The sequence below is a fragment of the Pseudorca crassidens genome, chromosome 5 (genome assembly GCF_039906515.1).
Source record: "Pseudorca crassidens isolate mPseCra1 chromosome 5, mPseCra1.hap1, whole genome shotgun sequence".
NCBI classification, from domain to species: Eukaryota; Metazoa; Chordata; class Mammalia; order Artiodactyla; family Delphinidae; genus Pseudorca; species Pseudorca crassidens.
In genome coordinates this window covers 77,645,253-77,665,384 of record NC_090300.1, presented here as the reverse complement: position 1 = coordinate 77,665,384, position 20,132 = coordinate 77,645,253, and the positions used below count along the sequence as shown (strand labels likewise).

Below are 20,132 nucleotides of genomic sequence, written 5' to 3'. Positions count from 1 at the left end.
GGTCTCTTAGGCTGTCTTCATTTCTTTTCACTCTTTTTTCTTTATTCTCTTCAGCAGTAGTGAATTCCAGCATTTTATCTTCCAGGTCACTTATCTGTTCTTCTGCCTCAGCTATTCTGCTATTGATTCCTTCTAGTGTATTTTTCATTTCAGTTATTGTATTGTTCATCTCTGTTTGTTTGTTCTTTAATTCTTCTAGCTCTTTGTTAAACATTTCTTGCATCTTTTCTATCTTTGCCTCTATTCTTTTTCCAAGGTCCTGGATCATCTTCAGTATCATTATTCTGAATTCTTTTTCTGGAAGGTTGCCTATCTCCACTTCATTTAGTTGTTTTTCTGGGGTTTTATCTTGTTTGTTCATATGGTACATAGCCCTCTGCCTTTTCATCTTGTCTGTCTTTCTGTGAATGTGGTTTTTGTTCCACAGGCTACAGGATTGTAGTTCTTGCTTCTGCTGTCTGCCCTCTGGTGGATGAGGCTATCTAAGAGGCTTGTGCAAGTTTCCTGATGGGAGGGACTGGTGATGGGTCTATTTTTAATTTTTTATTTATTTTTTTACCAGGAATTTTTATTCATTTTTTTAAACATCTTTATTTGAGTATAATTGCTTTAAAATGGTGTGTTAGTTTCTGCTGTATAACAAAGTGAATCAGCTATACCTATACATATATCCCCATATCTCCTCCCTCTTGCATCTCCCCCCCCACTCCCTATTCCACCCGTGAGCCAATTTTTAGAAAGCCCCTAAAGATGTGGGGCTGGTTGCCAGGAGAATCAACCACGTGATTAGACGGTTGGAATTTTCAGCTCTACTCCTTAACCTCTGGGGAAGGAATAGTGGCTAAAGGTTAAGTTAACCACTAATGCCAGTGGCTTAATCCATTATACCTGTTGTAATGAAGCCTCCATAAAAATCCTAACCAAAGGGGTTTGGAGAGCTTCCAGTTTGGTGAGCAAGAACACATCCATATGCCAGTAGGGTGGTGCACCCCCAACTCTACAGGGACAAAATCTCCTATGCTTGGGACCCTTCTGAACCTCACCCTATGTATCTTTTCAACTGGCTATTCATTTGTATTCTTTAATATATGCTTTGTAATCAATTGGTAATAGTAAGTAAGCTGTGTTCCTGGGTTCTGTGAGCCATTCTACCAAACCATCAAACTTGAGGAGGGGGTCGCAGGAACCCTGGATTTATAGCCAGTCATTCAGAGGTACAAGTGACAGTTTGGGACTTCTGATTGGTGCCTGAAGTGGGGCAATCTTGGGTGACTGAGCCCTTAACCTGTGGGTCTGTGCCAACTCCGGGCAGTTAGTTTTAGAACTGAGTTAAATTGTAGGACATCCAGCAGGTGTATGCCAAGAACTGGAGAATTGTTTGGTGTGGAAAACCCCACACATCTGGTGTCAGAAGTATTGTGTATAGAGGGGAAATGGTGTTTTTCCTTTTAATGATTTATTGCAAAATGAACACATTCATGTAAACTTAACCCAAATTTAATAAATAGAATATTGCTAATATGCCAGATTTGTCATGGCCTTTGTGGCCCCTCCCAATTACTGCTTTCCCTCTCCTCCTAAAAGATAACCACTATCTCATTATACATTAATTTTGCTTATTTTTGAAATTTTAACAAATGGAATCATACAGTATATATTTATAACAGCTTTACTGAGATATAATTCATATATCATACAAGTGACTCATTTTAAATGTACAAGTCAAGAGTTTTTAGCATATTCACAGAGTTGTACAACCATTACCACAGCAATTTTTGAACATTTACATCACCATAAAAAGGAACCCTATACCTTTCAGCAGTCATTCCCCATTCCTTCCTAATCCCTCCTCCCCCTGCTTATAGATTTGCTTATTCTGGACATTTCATATAAATGGAATCATACAGTATGTCGTCTTTTGTGACTGGTTTTATTGACTTCGCATAATGTTTCCAAGGGTCATCCATATTATAGCATGGATCTTTATTTCATTCCTTTTTATTGCCAAATAATATTCCATTATGTGGTGTTACGGACTGAATTGTGTCCCCCACCCCCACTCCAAATTCATATGTTGAAGCCTTAACCCCCAATGTCATTTGGAAATAGGAACTTTAAAGAGGTAATGAAGATTATATGAGGTCATATGGATAGAGCCCTAATCCAATATGACTACTGTCATTACAGGAAGAAGAAGATTCACCAAGGAGGTACATGAGCAAGAGAAAAGGCCATGTGAGGACACAGCGAGAAGGCAGCCATCTGCAAGCAAAGGAGAGAGGTCCCAGGAGAAACCAAATATACCAACACCTTGTTACTGGATAGCCTCCAGAAATGTGACAAATAATTTTCTGCTGTTTAAGCCATCCAGTCTGTGGTATTCTGTTATGGCAACCCCAGTAGACTAATACATGAACCAAATGGAAATTCTAGAGCTGAAATACGCAACAACTGAAATTAAAAATTTACTGGGTAAATTAGGCCCTGGAGATGAAAAGAGCAATGAATCTGAAGACAGGGCAATGGAAACTCTTTAAACTGAAGCACAGAGGAGTAAGGCTGAAAAGTAATTAACAGAGCCTCAGTAATCTGTGAGACAATATCAAGCGTTCTGACATATGTGTGTTGGAGTTCCAGCAAGAGAGGGAAGCAGCAAAAAACAGCTGATGTCAGAAATATTTCCAAATTTGATGACACATTAAATTCCAAGAAGTTCAAAGAAGTCCAAGCAGAATATACGTAAGGAAAAGCATACCAATGTGACTACAGTTGATTACACTGTATTGTATAAGTAAAATTTGCTAAGAGAGTAGAACTTAAATGTTCACACCAATAAAGAGAGAGAGAGGACTTCCCTGGTGGTGCAGTGGTTGGGAGTCTGCCTGCCGATGCATGGGACACGGGTTTGTGCCCCGGTCCGGGAGGATCCCGCATGCCGCGGAGCGGCTGGGCCTGCGCTCCGGAGCCTGTGCTCCACAACGGGAGAGGCCACAGCAGTGAGAGACCCGAGTACCGCAAAAAAAAAAAAAAAGAGAGGGAGAGAGAAAGGGAAAGAGAGAGGTGATGGTTGTGATAATTAACTGGATGGGGGAATCCTTTCACAATGTATACCTATATCAAATCATCATGTTGTACACTTTAAATATCTTACAATTTTATTTGCCAATAATGCTGAAAAAACACCCAGCCATACCAAAGCACAACAAAATCAAATTGTTGAAAAACAGTGAGAAGGGAACATCATAAAACCACCAAAGAGGGACTTCCCTGGTGGCGCAGTGGTTAAGAATCCGCCTGCCAATGCAGGGGACACTGGTTTGAGGTCTGGGAAGATCCCACATGCCGTGGAGCAACTAAACCCGTGTGCCACAACTACTGAGCCCGTGTGCCACAACTACTGAAGCCTGAGCGCCTAGAGCCCATGCTCTGCAGCAAGAGAAGCCACCACAGTGAGAAGCTTGTGCACCGCAACAAAGAGTAGCCCCTGCTCACCGCAACTAGAGAAAGCCCACGCACAGCAATGAAGACCCAACACAGCCAAAAATAAATAATAAATAAATAAATTAATTTATTTTTTAAAAAAACACCAAGGAATAAATGATGCATTAAATACAGAGAAACCAAGATAAACATTACTGATGAGTTCTCATCAGAAACAATACAAGCCAGGGGAAATTGAACTATCATCTTGAAACTGATGAAACCAAATAAAAACAAGGGGTAAAAAAACTACCAACCCACAATTGGTAATAATATCTTTCAACATGAAGGTGAAATAAAAAGATATTTGCAAACAAAGAAGATCAGACTGGAGTAAGGTGGGCGGTTAATCCAATACGATTAGTGTTGTCTTAGTCCCTACAGGCTGCTACAACAAAATACCACAGACTGGGTAGCTTATAAACAACAGACACTTATTTCTCACTCTTCTGGAGGCTGGGAAGTATAAGACCAAGGTACCAGCATGGTTGCCTTCTGATGAGGACCCACTTTCTGTTTCCTAGCTAGCATCTATTTGCTGTGTCCTCACACGGTGGAAGGGGCTAGGGATCTCTCTGGAGTCTCTTTTATAAAGCTCACTAATATAAAACTTACTAATCCCATTCATGGGGCCTCCATCCTCATGACTTAAGCACATTCCAAAGTCCCTACCTCCTAATATCTTTGGGGTTATGTTTCAACATATGAATTTTGGGAGAACACATTCAGACCATAGCAAGTGTCTTTATAAGAAGAATAGAAGAGACACAGAGACACAGACACACAAAGGCAGGCTGCTGTGTGAGGACAAAGGCAGATAGTAGTCCTACAGCTACAAGCCGAGGAACACCAAGGATTGATGGAAACCCACCAGAAGCTAGGAAGAGGCAAGGAAAGATTCTCCCCTACAGGTTTCTTTGCTTGGCTTTCTATTTGGCCAAAGACACAAGGGAACTCCTGTGCAGATTTCTGGATCTCCTTTGCATATATATGCTCCCATCTCTCTGGTAGTCTGCTCCACAAGTTTTAGCTGCCTCAGTCTCTACAAGCTCTGACTCTTTTCTCCTGAGCTCAGCAAGTCTGTCATGCTTTACTTGGAACCCCCATTCCTATGCTGATATTTGGTAAATGCCACCAGGCAGAAAGCTAGGGAAATTGTAGGGCTTACTCCACTTCTTCCTTTCTCACAGAAATCACTGTCTTGGGCTGCCTATGGTCCAATGACTGAAGACAGTTATTTCATACATATTGTACAGTTGTCTAATTGCTTATGACAGGAGGTTTCGTCTGGTACTAGTTACTCTAGTAACTAGTGTGGCTAGATATGTGTATAATTTTTTGAGTGGTTCCTTTTGCTTAGCATTATGTAAGATTCATCTTTGCTGGTGAGTGAAATAGTTTTCTTTTACTTCTGGACGGTATTCCATTGTATGAATATATCACACAATTTACTTATATATTCTATTGTTGTTAGACATTTGAGTAGTTTCCATTTGGGAGCTATTATAGATAATACTGCTATGAACATTCTTGTACATGTCTTTTGGTATAGAATTCCTGTTGGGTATATATCTAGAAATGGAATTGCTGGGTCATAGGCTGTGCTGATACTCAAGTTTACACATACTGCCGATTAGTTTTGCAAAATGGTTGTACCAGTTTTTATTCTCATGTGCAGAGGATGAGAGTGTCAGTTGTTCCACACTTCATCAACACCTTATATTGTCAGTTTTTAAAATGTTAGCCATTCTGGTGGGTGTGTTTTAGTTTGTAATTTCTAGTTTCCAATAAAATTGATCACCTTTTCATATGATTATTGCTCTTTTGGATATCTGTTGGCCTATTCATGTCTTTTGCCCATTTTTCTGTTGGATTATCTGACTTTTTTCTCTTATTGATTGTTCAGTTAATTGATTGAGTTATTTACTCACTCTGGATTTGAGTCCTTTGTCAGTTATACACATTGCACATATCTTATTCCACTCTGTATCTTGCCTTTTTACCCTCTTAATGATGTTTTGATGAACAGAAGTTCTTAATTTTAATGTAGTCCAATTTATCAGTGTTTTCATTTCATCTAATATATGAAATCTTTCCTTCTCCCAAGGTAATGAAAATGTTCTTTTTCTCTTTAGAAGCTTTATTACATTATCACATTTAGATCTGCAACACACCTAGAAATAGTTTTTTTGATAAGTCTGAAGAAGGGATCAAGATTCATTTCTTCATCATGTAGGTATACAACTGACCAAATCCCGTTTATCACAAAGACTGCCCTTTTCTCATTGCTCTGCAGTGCACCTTTGTCATCAGTCAAGTTTCCATATTTGTAAGCATCTATTTCTGTCCTCTATTCTGTCCCATTTATCTATTTATCTATTCTTGTGCCCATACCACAGTCTTAGTTATTGTAGCTTTATATAATAACCCTTAGTATCATATAGTGAGGCTTCCACCTCTGTTCTTCAAGATTATCTGGGCTATTCTGAACCATTTGCATTTTCATATAAAATTTACAACAAACTAATTTTTATAGTAGTGCTAGCTGGGATGTTAATTAGGATTACACTGACATCTTTATAATATTTAGTCTTCTAATTCATGAATATGAGAAAGACTTCTTTTAAATTTTCTTTTTCTCAATCATGTCTTGCAGTTTTCTCTATAGGTTTTTGCATGACTTTCATTAGATTTATTACTAAGTATTTGATGTTTTTTGATACTGTTGTAAATGATATTTAAAATTTTTCCCCTATTGTTGCTGTTATATAGGAATATCAGCAATTTTTGTAAATTTATCTTTTTATTCAGCAACCTCAATTTATTTTTAATTTTAGTAATTCATCTGTAGATTCTTTTGATTTTCTGGATACACAATCATGTTGTCTGTGAATGACAGTTTTACTTCTTACTTTCTAATTCTTATGCCTTTTATTTCTTTTTCTTGCCTCGTACTATCTAGGACCTCCCAGAGGACATCAAATAGAAATAATGAAGGAGATATCCTTCTCTTCTCTTGTTCCCAATATCAGAGGAAAAAGTGTTAATATTTTACTATGTTTCTAAATAATCCATATCTCAAAGAAGAAATCACAATGGAAATTTAAAATGTTGTATTGGAACAATAATGAAAGTGCAGCACACGAAACTGGAAGGATGCAGCTAACGCTATACTTAGAAAAAAAATCAGTGAGTTCTGAGTATCCATCTCAAGATGTTAGAAAAAGCAAGTTAAACCTAAAGATAGTAGAATGAAGGAAATAATAAAGACTGGAGTAGGAACTAATGAAATAGTGATAGAAAACAAATTAATAGAATTATCAAAGGCAAATTTTGGTCCTTTGAAAAGGCTATTAATATTGAAAATCTCCTGACAAGACTAATAAGAGAGAAGCCAGATAGGCAAGTAACAGGATTGAAGGAGGGAACATCACTATACATGTAAACAAATATCAAAAAGTGAAGAGGATATTATAAACAAATTCTTGACAATAAATTTGAAAATCTATATGAACATCCAGGTTGCTTCATGTATCAAGTTTGTTCTTTTTTATTCTGAGTAGTATTCCCTGGTGTGAATATATCTCAGCTTGTTTAACCATTTACCTGTTAAAGGAATCTCAGCTGATTCCGGTTTGGGGCTATCACAAATAAAGTCACTATAAACATTTGTGTACAGGTTTTTATGTGAACACATATTTACATTTTTCTTGGATAAAGGCCCAGGAATGCACTGCTGGATCATACGGTAGTGGCATTTTTAGTTTTGTAAGAAACGGCCAAACTGTTTTCTAGAGTGGCTATAGCATTCTACATTCCCACCAGCAGTGGAGGAGAGATTCAGTTTCTCCATATCCTTACCAGCATTTGGTGTTTTCACTTTTTTTTTCTATTTTTTATTTTAGTCATTCTGACTGGTGTGTAAATCAATTAAAAAATGTCATTCGGGGCTTCCCTGGTGGCGCAGTGGTTAAGAGTCCACCTGCCGATGCAGGAGACACGGGTTCGTGCCCCGGTCCGGGAAGATCCCACATGCCGCGGAGCGGCTAGGCCTCTGAGCCATGGCTGCTGAGCCTGCGCGTCCGGATCCTGTGCTCCGCAACGGGAGAGGCCACAACAGTGAGAGGCCCGCGTATCGCAAAAAAAAAATAATAAATAAATAAAAAATATGTAGTCTGGATCTGAAAGACATTTAAATGCCAGTAATAAGTCGTTGCTCAAAAAAAAGAAAAGAAAAACAGCCATATTAAATGATGGGAATGTCATAGACAATGAAAATATGTGGTAGGATAGTAGAGCTAAATGTTTCAGAAATATTAACAAGGACTCTATGACCCTGAAAATTACCATATTTTGGAAAATAATTTTTTAAGCTTTTGAAGATTCAAACTAGATTAATTTAATTAAAAAATTTTTTTTGTTGAAGTATAGTTGAATTACAATATTGTGTTAGTTTCAGGTGTACAGCAAAGTGATTCAATTATACATGCATATATATCTCTTTTTAAAGATTCTTTTCCCTTATAGGTTATTACAAAACCGGATTAATTTTTAACGGGTCTACTTAGACCAAAAGAAAATTTTTAATTTGAATATCAAAATAATAAATGGTTACTTAGAGCCATGAAGAATTCCTTATTAACAAGAAAGAAAGAAAGAAAGAAAGAAAGAAAGAAAGAAAGAAAGAAAGAAAGAGAGAAAGAAAGAAAAGAAAAATAAGTTGATAAGGAGATGTACAATTGTCCCACCCAGAAAAGTACAAAAAATAATAAACTCAGGTAGTGATTAATAAATTAATTGATCAATTTGAGGCTATCAAAATCTCTGAGGACCCGGAAAAAGTTGCGGATTGTGTCTCTAGGGGGACCTGAATCTCTGCAGAGCAATGCAGGAAGGGAAAATATTGAAAATTCTAAGAACCAAAAAAGTAATCCCTCATGAAAAGCATTAGCATCAAGTAGAAAATTAGAATATGTTATTAGAAAGGGAGCAAGACTAAGAGTAAGAGATTTAAGGGAAACAAAGAGAAACAGAAGTGTCTGCTTAGTCCTCCCTCTGGCTTTGTTAACAGACTCTGAACCACCTCTGCCTCTCCAGTGGGATTCTGTCTTGTGCAACCAAAGAGTACTGACTAATAAGAGCAGCTGTGTGTCATTTTGGAGAACTGATGGTAATGACACCAGAAATGCTAGCCAGGGCAAGTCAGGGCAGATCAGGTCTAAGTAGTCAAACCTGTTCACCCTCTTGTGCTCCCTACCTGGATTTATGGCCTCAGGATCCACCCAGTCACTGAAACCAGAAATCTGGGCTTCCTTCTTGACTCCAGTACCTCATACTGATAATTTGACTAGTTTTCCTACCTGGCTACCTTAGAATTTATACTGAAAAGTTCTCTGTGCTCCTTCAGAACACCCTCTTCAGAACAAACTATGAGTTCTATCCTTGCTACTTCCCCACATTCCCCAGCAACATCATTGACTTAGTTGTAGTCTCACCTAGAAATGCTAAAAGTCACTCAAGAGGATCTTCAAGACTCTGTGTACAAGCCCATGCATTCAAGCTTGAGTACTGTCCACTTTTAAAAGAAAAAAAATTATTAGACTTCTATGAGTGATTATTATTTAATTATTATACCAAAATTATTTGTCCAAATCCATCATTAGGTATAAACTTCTTATAACTCTTACATAATTATAAAATCAAAACAAATCTACATATTGAATACAAACCAAATTATAACTAACTAAATTGTCAATATTAATTTATTATGATGGCTGATGCTGTTTTGCTGAAACTAAATCACCTGTAACATCATAGATTTGGTACTACCTGCTTTAGAGGAGATTCTTTTGCATTTGGCAAGTTGATACTACCTTGGGCAGAGTAATGACAATTACAAAACATTTCTGTAATTGAATTACCTCCATCACTTGGTGTATGCATTCTTAGTTTGTAGATTTTAGATTAAAAGAAACACAACACTCTGAATATTTACACCAGCCATGTATTTGAAACATTTTTAGATTTCATGAGTTCTTTTCAAGGCAAAGATACTCTATGACATTGACGACATATTTAAGATCATTTAAAAATCAAAATGGAGTAACTATGGTTCAGGCGTCCAAAATGGAGCTGGGTGGCCATTGTGGATGTGGTTTCAGACATGTTCCTGCATCACTGAGAACCTGAACTTTCTGAACTGTATAAAACTCAAAGACACCACCAGCCATTTTCAAAACAATATCTACTAGCAGCTGCTAGATGCAACCTTGTAGTTTCAAAGTTCCCCACCCCTACTTAGCAACTATGTAATCATTTTGAACCGCAAACAATCCTTGCTTAACAAGCACCCTTACTTCCCGCCAGCTCCAATCCTAATTCTTTTTTTTTTTTAATAAATTTATTTATTTATTTATTTTTGGCTGTGTTGGGTCTTCGTTGCTGTGCACGGGCTTTCTCTAGTTGCGGCGAGCAGGGGCTACTATTTGTTGTGGTGCGCAGGCTTCTCATTGCAGTGGTTTCTCTTGTTGCAGAGCACGGGCTCTACGTGTGCAGGCTTCAGTAGTTGTAGCATGTGGACTCAGTAGTTATTGCTCGCAGGCTCTAGAGCACAGGCTCAGTAGTTGTGGCACACGGGCTTAGTTACTCCGCGGCATGTGGGATCTTCCCTGACCAGGGCTCGAACCCGTGTCCCCTGCATTGGCAGGCAGATTCTTAACTACCGCGCCACGAGGGAAGTCCCCAATCCTAATTCTTGACAAACAATTTATGTAAAGCTTCCTCCATTTTGTAGTCTGGTGGGACACAATTCAACTACTTTCTTGGATTTGTGCTTCCCAGGCTGCAGTCCTAACAAATCCCAAATAAAAGCTTTTTGTTTTGTTTTGCCTCAACCAGGTCTCCATTCTTTGAATTTCTAGTTAACAACATGATTTAGAAGATACATTCTTTCCGTTACTTCTGCTACTGCTGTTGATGAGTGGAGTACTGATCATGGAACATTGGGAGAGTGTTTATTGACACATACTGAGCAACTCTTTTGGCTCTGGGGGGACCTGTGCCTGCTGAACAACCAATCAAAGTGTTTCTGTTGAACACATGCTCAGTTTAAACTCTTGTTTGTGCTATTATTTCTAACACAACTTTCAAACTAAAAAAGAAAGTGTGGAAAAAGTATGTGAAATCTAAGGGGAAAAAAAGCCTAATTTTAAGTGAAAAATTAGTGATAACTCAAAGCAAGACAAACCTTAAAGTCATGAAAGCCTCAAACTTTCTATGTACAAGGACAATGGGTGGTAATAGGTTTGGAAAGGACACTAAGAAACTTGTCTTGAAAATGTACTTTATATAGCAAGCAATCTTTTTTAAAAAAATCTGTTTTGAGATATAATTTACATACAATAAAGTTCAACAATTTTATTTATTTATTTATTGGCTATGCCACATGGCATGTGGGATCTTCCCCGACCAGGGATGGAGCAGGGATTGAACCCATACCCCCTGCATTGGGATCGTGGAGTCTTAACCACTGGACTGCCAGGGAAGTCCTCAATTTTAAAAGGTACAATTTGTTGAGTTTTGACAAATGTTTATAGTCATGTGACCCCCACCACAATCACGATAAACATCACAGAACATCACCCCATCACCCCCAAAAGATCCCTCGTACTTCTTTGCAATCAATCCTATACCCACCTCTGACCTCTGGTAACCTCTGATCTGCCTTCTGCTTTGCCTCTTCTAGACCTTCATATAAGAATAATACAGTATTTTGTGTCTGGTTTCTTTCACATATCATAATGCTTTTGAAGTTTTGTTGCATGTATCAATAGTTTGTTCCTCTTACTTCTCAGTAATATTCTATGGTATGGACATACTACAATTTGTTTAAATAGTCACCAGTTGATGGGCATTTGGTTTGTTTTCAATTTGTCTATTTTGAATAAAGTAGCTATAAGCATTTGGGTAGAGATCTTTGTGTGGACCTAAGTTTTTATTTCTCTTGGGTAAATATCTAGGAATGGATTTGGTGGGTCATATGTAAATATGTTTGACTTTATAAAAACTGCCAAACTTTTTTTCCAAAGTGGCTGTTCCATTTTTCATTCTTAACAATGTAAGAGAGTTCCAGTTGCTCTGCATCCTATCTAACACCGTCAGTATTTTTTTTTTTTTTTTTTTTTTTTTTGCGGTACACGGGCCTCTCACTGTCATGGCCTCTCCCGTTGCGGAGCACAGGTCCCCGACGCGCAGGCTCAGTGCCATGGCTCACGGGTCCAGCCCGCTCCGCGGCATGTGGGATCCTCCCAGACCGAGGCACAAACCCGTGTCCCCTGCATTGGCAGGCGGACTCTCAACCACTGCGCCACCAGGGAAGCCCAACTGTCAGTATTTTTAATTTTAGCCATTCTAATGGGTGTGTATAGATATAACATTGTATTAATTTGTGTTTACCTAGTGACTATTGATGTCAGGTACCTTTTCATGTACTTATTAGCTATTTGTATATCCACTTCCGTGAGATGTCTCTTCAAATCATTTGTTCATTTTTTAATTGGACTGTTTGTCTTTTCATTACTTTGTAAGAGTATATTATATGTTGGTAAATCCTATAACAGATATGTGTTCTACAAATATTTTCTCCCAGTTTATGGCTTGCCTTTTCATTTTAATAGATTTTTTTTTTTTTTTGAAGAGCAGAAGTTTTCCATTTTGGTGAGGTCCAACTTGTCAATTTTTTTTCTTTTATGGTTCATGCTTTTGTGTCCTAAGAAAGCTTTGTCTAACTCAAGGTCACAAAGATCTTTTTCTATGTTTCCTACCTTTTACAGTGTTAGCTCTTATGATCCATTATTTATGGTATGATGTACGGGTTGAGGTTCATTTTCTGGCATATGATATCCAATTGTTCCAGCAATATTTGTTGGAAAGACCCTAACTGGATTGTGGTCCATATTGGACCATGTTGGAAAGACCACATTGAATTACTTTGGTAACTCTGCTGAACATTTGTTTGCCATAAACGTGCAAGACAATAAGTGCATGAAAGGATGCTTAAGATCATTAGTCATTAGGGAAATGCAAATCAAATCTACAATGAAATACCAATTCACATCCACTCCGATGGCTACAATAAAAAGGAAAAAACAAATGTTGGTGAGGATGTGGAGAAATGGGAATCCTCATAATTTGCTGCTCAGAATATAAAATGTTGCAGTAACTTTGGAAAACAATCTGGCAGTTCTTCAAAATATTAAACACATAGTTACCATATGACCTAGAATTCCACTCCTAGGTATATACTTGTTCTCAGCAGCATTAATCATAGTAGCCCCAAAGTGGAAACTACCATAAACATCGATCAGCTGATGAATAAACAAAATGGGATATATATATATATATATATATACACACACATACATACACACATATGTGTGTGTTTGTATATATATATATATATATACATATATATATATATATATATACACATACACATACAATGGAATATTATTTGGCCATAAAAAGTAATGAGGTACTGATACATGCTATAACATGGATGAATCTTGGAAACATTATGCTAAGTGAAAGAAGCCAGTCACAAAGACCACATATATTATTACATTTATATGAAATGTCCAGAATTGGCAAATCTACAGAAATAGAAAGTAGATTAATGGTGCGAGTGGTGGTATAGGGGAAATGGGGAGTAAGTGCTAATGAGTACAGGGTTTCCTTTTGTGGGGGAGAGAAATTTTCTACAATTAGGTTGTGATGGTGATACAACCCTGTTCATTTATTAAAAACCATTGCATTGTACACTTTAATTGGGTGAATTATATGGTATTGAATTATACCTTAATAGTGTTGCTTTAAAAATCCCCCTCAAAATTATTGATTTAAATTTTTTGTTCTCTAAAGCTATATTCTTGTTTCTACCAGTACCATAAAACAATTGTTATTTCCAGTGTTTGAAACAGCAGCTTCTCTCTTACACTGTTAAAATTTCTTCTAGTCACAAAACACACACAGGCACACTAAGATTAAAAAAAAAGTTTAGTTTCACTGATGTGTCAATTACATAAGAAACAGCAAGCTAAAGTAAACAGAAAGTATAATGGAGAACTTGCAGACCACTGGGGATACAAACTCAGACCTTAGTTTCACTCTCTGGTTTTCCTCCTGCTACGTGGGTACCACCTGACTAGTGAGAATACGGAGGACTGCCGCTTCCCCAAACCCTTCGTGGTATAGGAGGACTTCAACCTCGTGACCTTCCAAATTCTCCTCGCATATCGTCCTGTATTTTTTATATTAGAAACAAAATTTTTCCATAGGTTTAATTCCTCCTTTCAAACAAGAGCATATAAAGGAATCAAGAAACAGTCAAGAAGGGAGGAAATTGCCATCACCTGTGTCTTTATAATTCACAGTGTCAGCATATGTCAGCATGTGCTATACTGTTTGCAGCTGAGTCTTTAGCTCCTGAACCTGAGACGTAGAGTTGGAATGCTTGTGAACACTTGGGCCAGCCTCAGAGCTTGGCTGAGAAAGGACTACAAGCTACAAGAAAGATGCTGGGCAGGTGGGGGTGCCATCTATTACTTTCTGTTTTCAGAGGGAGGGACAGAATTACAGAGAAGCCTCATCAGATGGCAAGATGAAGCCAGGATCCTGGGTCACAGAAGTTTACTTTAGTCCTTCAGACAAATATGTTCTGTTCAAATACCAATTTATTCAACTTTCCTTCTTTCATGAGTACACTACACTAAGCTACAGAAAAAAGGCTCTCCTCATCAGTCCATGGTTATATAACCCCCTGTATCTGGCATAATGATATTCTATCTTTTTTTAAAATTTATTTTTGTTATTGGAGTATAATTGCTTTACAATGTTGTGTTCATTTCTGCTGTACAATGAAATGAATCAACTATATGTATACATACATGCCCTCCCTCTTGGACCTCCCCTGCCCCATCCCACACATTTAGGTCATCACAGAGCACCAAGCTGAGCTCCCTGTTCTATACAGCATGTTCCCACTAGCTAGCTATTTTATACGTGGCAAACCTAATATCCCAATTCATCCCACCCTTCCCTCCCACCCCGTGACCACACATCCATTCTCTACGTCTGCATTTCTATTCCTGCCCTGCAAATAGGTTAATCTGTACCATTTTTCTAGATTCCACATATATGCATTAATATACGATATTTGTTTTTCTCCTTCTGACTTACTTCACTCTATATGACAGACGCTAGGTCCATCCACATCTCTACAAATGACCCATTTTCATTTCTTTTTATGGCTAAGTAATATTCCATTATATATACATACCACATCTTCTTTATCCATTCATCTGTTGATGGACATTTAGTTTATTTCCATGTCCTGGCTATTGCAAATAGTGCTTCGATGAACATTGGGGTACATGTGACTTTTTGAATTATGGTTTTCTCAAGGTATATGCCCAGTAGTGGGATTGTTGGGTCACATGGTAGTTCTATTTTTAGTTTTCTAAGGAAACTTCATACTGTTCTCCACAGTGACTGCATCAATTTATATTACCACCAACAGTGGAGGAGGGTTCCCTTTTCTCTGCACTCTCTCCAGCATTTATTGTTTGTAGATTTTTTGATGATGGCTATTCTGACTGGTGTGAGGTGATACCTCAATGTAGTTTTGACTTGCATATCTCTAATAATTAGTGATGTTGAGCAGCTTTTCATGTGCTTCTTGGCCGTCTGTATGTCTTCTTTGGAGAAATGTCTATTTAGGTCTTCTGCCCATTTTTGGATTTGGTTCTTTGTTTTTTTAATATTGAGCTGCATGAGCTGTTTATATATTTTGGAGATTAATCCTTTGTCTGTTGATTCATTTGCAAATATTTTCTCCCATTCTGAGAGTTGCCTTTTCGTCTTCTTTGTAGTTTCCTTTGCTTTGCAAAAACTTTTAAGTTTCCTTAGGTTCCATTTGTTTATTTTTGTTTTTATTTCCACTACTCTAGGAGGTGGATCAAAAAAGATCTTGCTGGCATTTATGTCAAAGAATGTTCTTCCTATGTTTTCCTCTAAGAGTTTTATAGTGTCCGGTTTTACATTTAGGTCTCTAATCCATTTTGAGTCTATTTTTGTGTATGGTGTTAGGGAGTGTTCTAATTTCGTTCTTTTACATGTAGCTGTATAGTTTTCCCAGCACCACTTATTGAAGAGACTGTCTTTTCTTCATTGTATATCCTTGCCTCCTTTGTCATAGATTAGCTGACCATAGGTGTGTGGCTTTATCTCTGGGCTTTCTATCCTGTTCCATTGATCTAATTTTCTGTTTTTGTGCCAGTACCATATTGTTTTGATTACTGTAGCTTTGTAGTATTGTCTGAAGTCCAGGAGCCTGATTCCTCCAGCTCCGTTTTTTTCCCTCAAGACTGCTTTGGCTATTCAGGGTCTTTTGTGTCTCCATACAAATTTTAAGATTTTTTGTTCTAGTTCTGTAAAAAAGGCTACTGGTAATTTGATAGGGATTGCATTGAATCTGTAGATTGCTTTGGGTAGTATAGTCATTTTCACAATATTGATTCTTCCAATCCAAGAACATGGTATATCTCTCCATCTGTTGCTATAATCTTTAATTTTTTTCATCAGTGTCTTATAGTTTTCTGCATACAGGTCTTTTTTCTCCCTAGATAGGTTTATTCCTAGGTATTCTATTATTTTTGTTGCAATAGTAAATGGGAGTGTTTCCTTAATTTCTCTTTCAGATTTTTCATCATTAGTATATAGGAATGCAAGAGATTTCTGTGCATTAATTTTGTATCTTGCAACTTTACCAAATTCATTGATTAGCTCTAGTAGTTTTCTGGTGGCATATTTAGGATTCTCTATGTATAGTAACATGTCATCTGCAAACAGTGACAGTTTTACTTCTTCTTTTCCAATTTTTATTCATTTTATTTCTTTTCCTTCTCTGATTGCTGTGGCTAGGACTTCCAAAACTATATTGAATAGTAGTGGTGAGAGTGGACATCCTTGTCTTGTTCCTGATCTTAGAGGAAATGCTTCCAGTTTTTCACCATTGAGAATGATGCTGGCTGTGGGTTTGTTGTATATGCTCTTTCTTATGTTGAGGTAGGTTCCCTCTATGCCCACTTTCTGGAGAGTTTTTATCATAAATGGGTGTTGAATTTTGTCAAAAGCTTTTTCTGCATCTATTGAGATGATCATATGGTTTTTATTCTTCAATTTGTTAATATGGTGTATCACATGGATTGATTTGAGTATACTGAAGAATCCTTGCATCCCTGGGATAAATTCCACTTGATCATGGTGTATGATCCTTTTAATGTGTTGTTGGATTCTGTTTGCTAGTATTTTGTTGAGGATTTTTGCATCTGTATTCATGAGTGATATTGGTCTGTAATTTTCTTTTTTTGTAGTATCTTTGTCTGGTTTTGGTATCAGGATGATGGTCACCTCATAGAATGAGTTTGGGAGTGTTCCTTCCTCTGCAAGTTATTGGAAAAGTTTGAGAAGGGTGAGTGTTAGCTCTTCTCTAAATGTTTGATAGAATTCATCTGTGAAGCCTTCTGGTCCTGGGCTTTTGTTTGCTGGAAGATTTTTAACCACAGTTTCAATTTCATTACTTGTGATTGGTCTGTTCATATTTTCTATTTCTTCCTGGTTCAGTCTTGGAAGGTAATACCTTTCTAAGAATTTGTCCATTTCTTCCAGGTTGTCCATTTTATAGGAATAGAGTTGCTTGTAGTAATCTTAGGATGCTTTGTATTTCTGTGATGTCTGTTGTAACTTCTCCTTTTTCATTTCTAATTTTATTGAGTCCTCTCCCTCTTTTTATTGATGAGTCTGGCTAATGGTTTATCAATTTTATCTTCTCAAAGAACCAGCTTTTAGTTTTATTGATCTTTGCTATTGTTTTCTTTGTTTCTGTTTCATTTATTTCTGTTCCGATCTTTATGATTTCTGCTAACTTTGGGTTTTGTTTGTTCTTCTTTCTCTAGTTAGATGTAAGGTTAGATGTTTATTTGAGATTGTTCTTGTTTCTTAAGGTAGGCTTGTATTGCTATAAACTTCCTTCTTAGAACTGCTTTTGCTGCATCCCATAGGTTTTGGATCATCGTGTTTTCACTCATTTGTCTCTAGGTATGTTTTGATTTCCTCTTTCATTTCTTCAGTGATCACTTGGTTATTTAGTAACATATCATTTAGCCTCCACGTGTTTGTTTTTAACGTTTTTTCCCCTGTAATTGATTTCTCATCTCATAGCGTTGTGATCAGAAATGATGCTTGATATGAATTCAATTTTCTTAAATTTATTGCGGCTTGATTTGTGACCCAAGATGTGATCTATCTTGGAGAATGTTCTGTGCGTACTTGAGAAGAAAGTGTAATGTGCTGTTTTTGGATGGAATGTCCTATAAATATCAATTAAATCTATCTGGTCTATTGTGTCACTTAAAGCTTCTGTTTCTTTATTTATTTTCATTTTGGATGATCTGTCCATTGGTGTAAGTGAGGTTTTAAATTCCCCCACTATTACTGTGTTACTTTCGATTTCTTCTTTTATAGCTGTTAGCAGTTGCCTTATGTATCGAGGTGCTCCTATGTTGGGTGCATATATATTTATAATTGTTATATCTTCTTCTTGGATTGATATCTTGATCATTATGTACTGCCCTTCCTTGTTCTCTCATAACATTCTTTATTTTAAAGTCTATTTTATCTGATATGAGTATTGCTACCCCAGCTTTCTTTTGATTCCCATTTGCATGGAATATCTTTTTCCATGCCCTCACTTTCGGTCTGTATGTGTCCCTAGGTCTGAAGTGGGTCTCTTGTAGACAGCATATATATGGGTCTTGTTTTTGTATCCATTCAGCAAGCCTGTGTCTTTTGGTTGGAGCATTTAATCCATTCACGTTTAAGGTAATTATCGATATATATGTTCCTATGACCATTTTCTTAATTGTTTTGGGTTTGTTTTTGTAAGTCCTTTTCTTTTGTATTTCCTACTTAGAGAAGTTCCTTTAGCATTTGTTGTAGAGGTGGTTTGGTGGTGCTGAATTCTCTTAGCTTTTGCTTGTCTGTAAAGCTTTTGATTTCTCCATCAAATCTGAATGAGGTCCTTGTAGGGTAGAGTCATCTTGGTTGTAGGTTTTTCCCTTTCATCACTTTAAATATGTCATGCCACTCCCTTCTGGCTTGTAGAGTTTCTGCTGAGAAATCAGCTGTTAACCTTATGGGAGTTCCCTTGTATGTTATTTGTCGTTTTTCCTTTGCTGCTTTCAGTAATTTTTCTTTGTCTTTAATTTTTGCCAATTTGATAACTATGTGTCTCGGTGTGTTTCTCCTTGGGTTTCTCCTGCTTGGGACCCTCTGCACTTCCTCCACTTGGGTGGCTATTTCCTTTCCCATGTTAGGGAATTTTTCGACTATTAATCTCTTCAAATATTTTCTCGGGTCGTTTCTCTCTCTCCTCCTTCTGGGACCCCTATAATGCAAATGTTGTCGAGTTTAGTGTTGTCCCAGAGGTCTCTTAGGCTGTCTTCATTTCTTTTCATTCTTTTTTCTTTATTCTGTTCAGCAGCAGTGAATTCCACCATTCTGTCTTCCAGGTCACTTATCCATTCTTCTGCCTCAGTTATTCTGCTATTGATACCTTCTAGTGTATTTTTCATTTCAATTATTGTATTGTTCATCTCTGTTTATTTGTTCTTTAATTCTTCTAGCTCTTTGTTAAACATTTCTTGCATCTTCTCGATTTTTGCCTCTATTCTTTTTCCAAGGTCCTGGATCATCTTCAGTATCATTATTCTGAATTCTTTTTCTGGAAGGTTGCCTATCTCCACTTCATTTAGTTGTTTTTCTGGGGTTTTATCTTGTTCCTTCATCTGGTACATAGCCCTCTGCCTTTTCATCTTTTCTTTCTGTGAATGTGGTTTTTGTTCCACAGGCTGCAGGATTGTAGTTCTTCTTCTGCTGTCTGCCCTCTGTGTGGAAGCTTTTAAATTCGATGGAGTCCCACTGTCTTTTCTTTTGTTGTTTGTGGTTTTGGTCCAAAAAACCATTGTGAATACTGATATTGAGGAGCTTCCTCCCTCCTGTTGAGGAGGTCTTATGTTTAAATCTTTATGGTTTCAGGTCTTATGTTTAAGTCTTTCAAGTTAATTTCAAGTTGGTTTTTGTGAGTAGTGTAAGACAGGGGTAAAATTTCATTTTTCTGCATGTGGTTATCCAGGTTTCCCAACACCATTTGCTGAAGAAACTATCCTATCCCAACCTGATGTTCCTGGCTCACTTATCAAGTAATAGCTGACCATGTATGTGGGAGTTTAATTCTGCACTATTTTCTTCCATTGGTCTGTGTGTCCATTTTTATGCCAGTACCATACTCATTTAATTACTATAGCTTTGTTGTGTAGTCCCATATCAGGATGTGTGGTGGCTTTGTTTTTGTTTCTCAGGATTGCCTTAGCTATTTGGGTTTTTTTGTGGTGCCATACACAGCTTAGGATTATTTTTTCTCTATTTGAAAAATGCCATTGGAATTTTGATAGGGATTACATTGAATCTACAGATGGCTGTGTGTAACATGTTCATTTTAACAATATTAACTCTTCCATTCCATGCGGACATGTGTC

The 20,132-nt window shown here is 37.2% G+C and overlaps 1 long non-coding RNA gene across 2 annotated transcripts in view; it reads left to right on the top strand.

The window, feature by feature from the left end:
- LOC137225085 (uncharacterized) overlaps window positions 1-8,169 on the top strand; it is a 30,615-nt gene extending 22,446 nt beyond the window's left edge. For both annotated transcript variants that reach the window (XR_010943680.1, XR_010943679.1), the window contains one exon: window positions 2,188-8,169. This is a non-coding gene — a long non-coding RNA (uncharacterized lncRNA). The remainder of the gene's footprint in view (window positions 1-2,187) is intronic.
- Window positions 8,170-20,132: the final 11,963 nt, after the last annotated feature.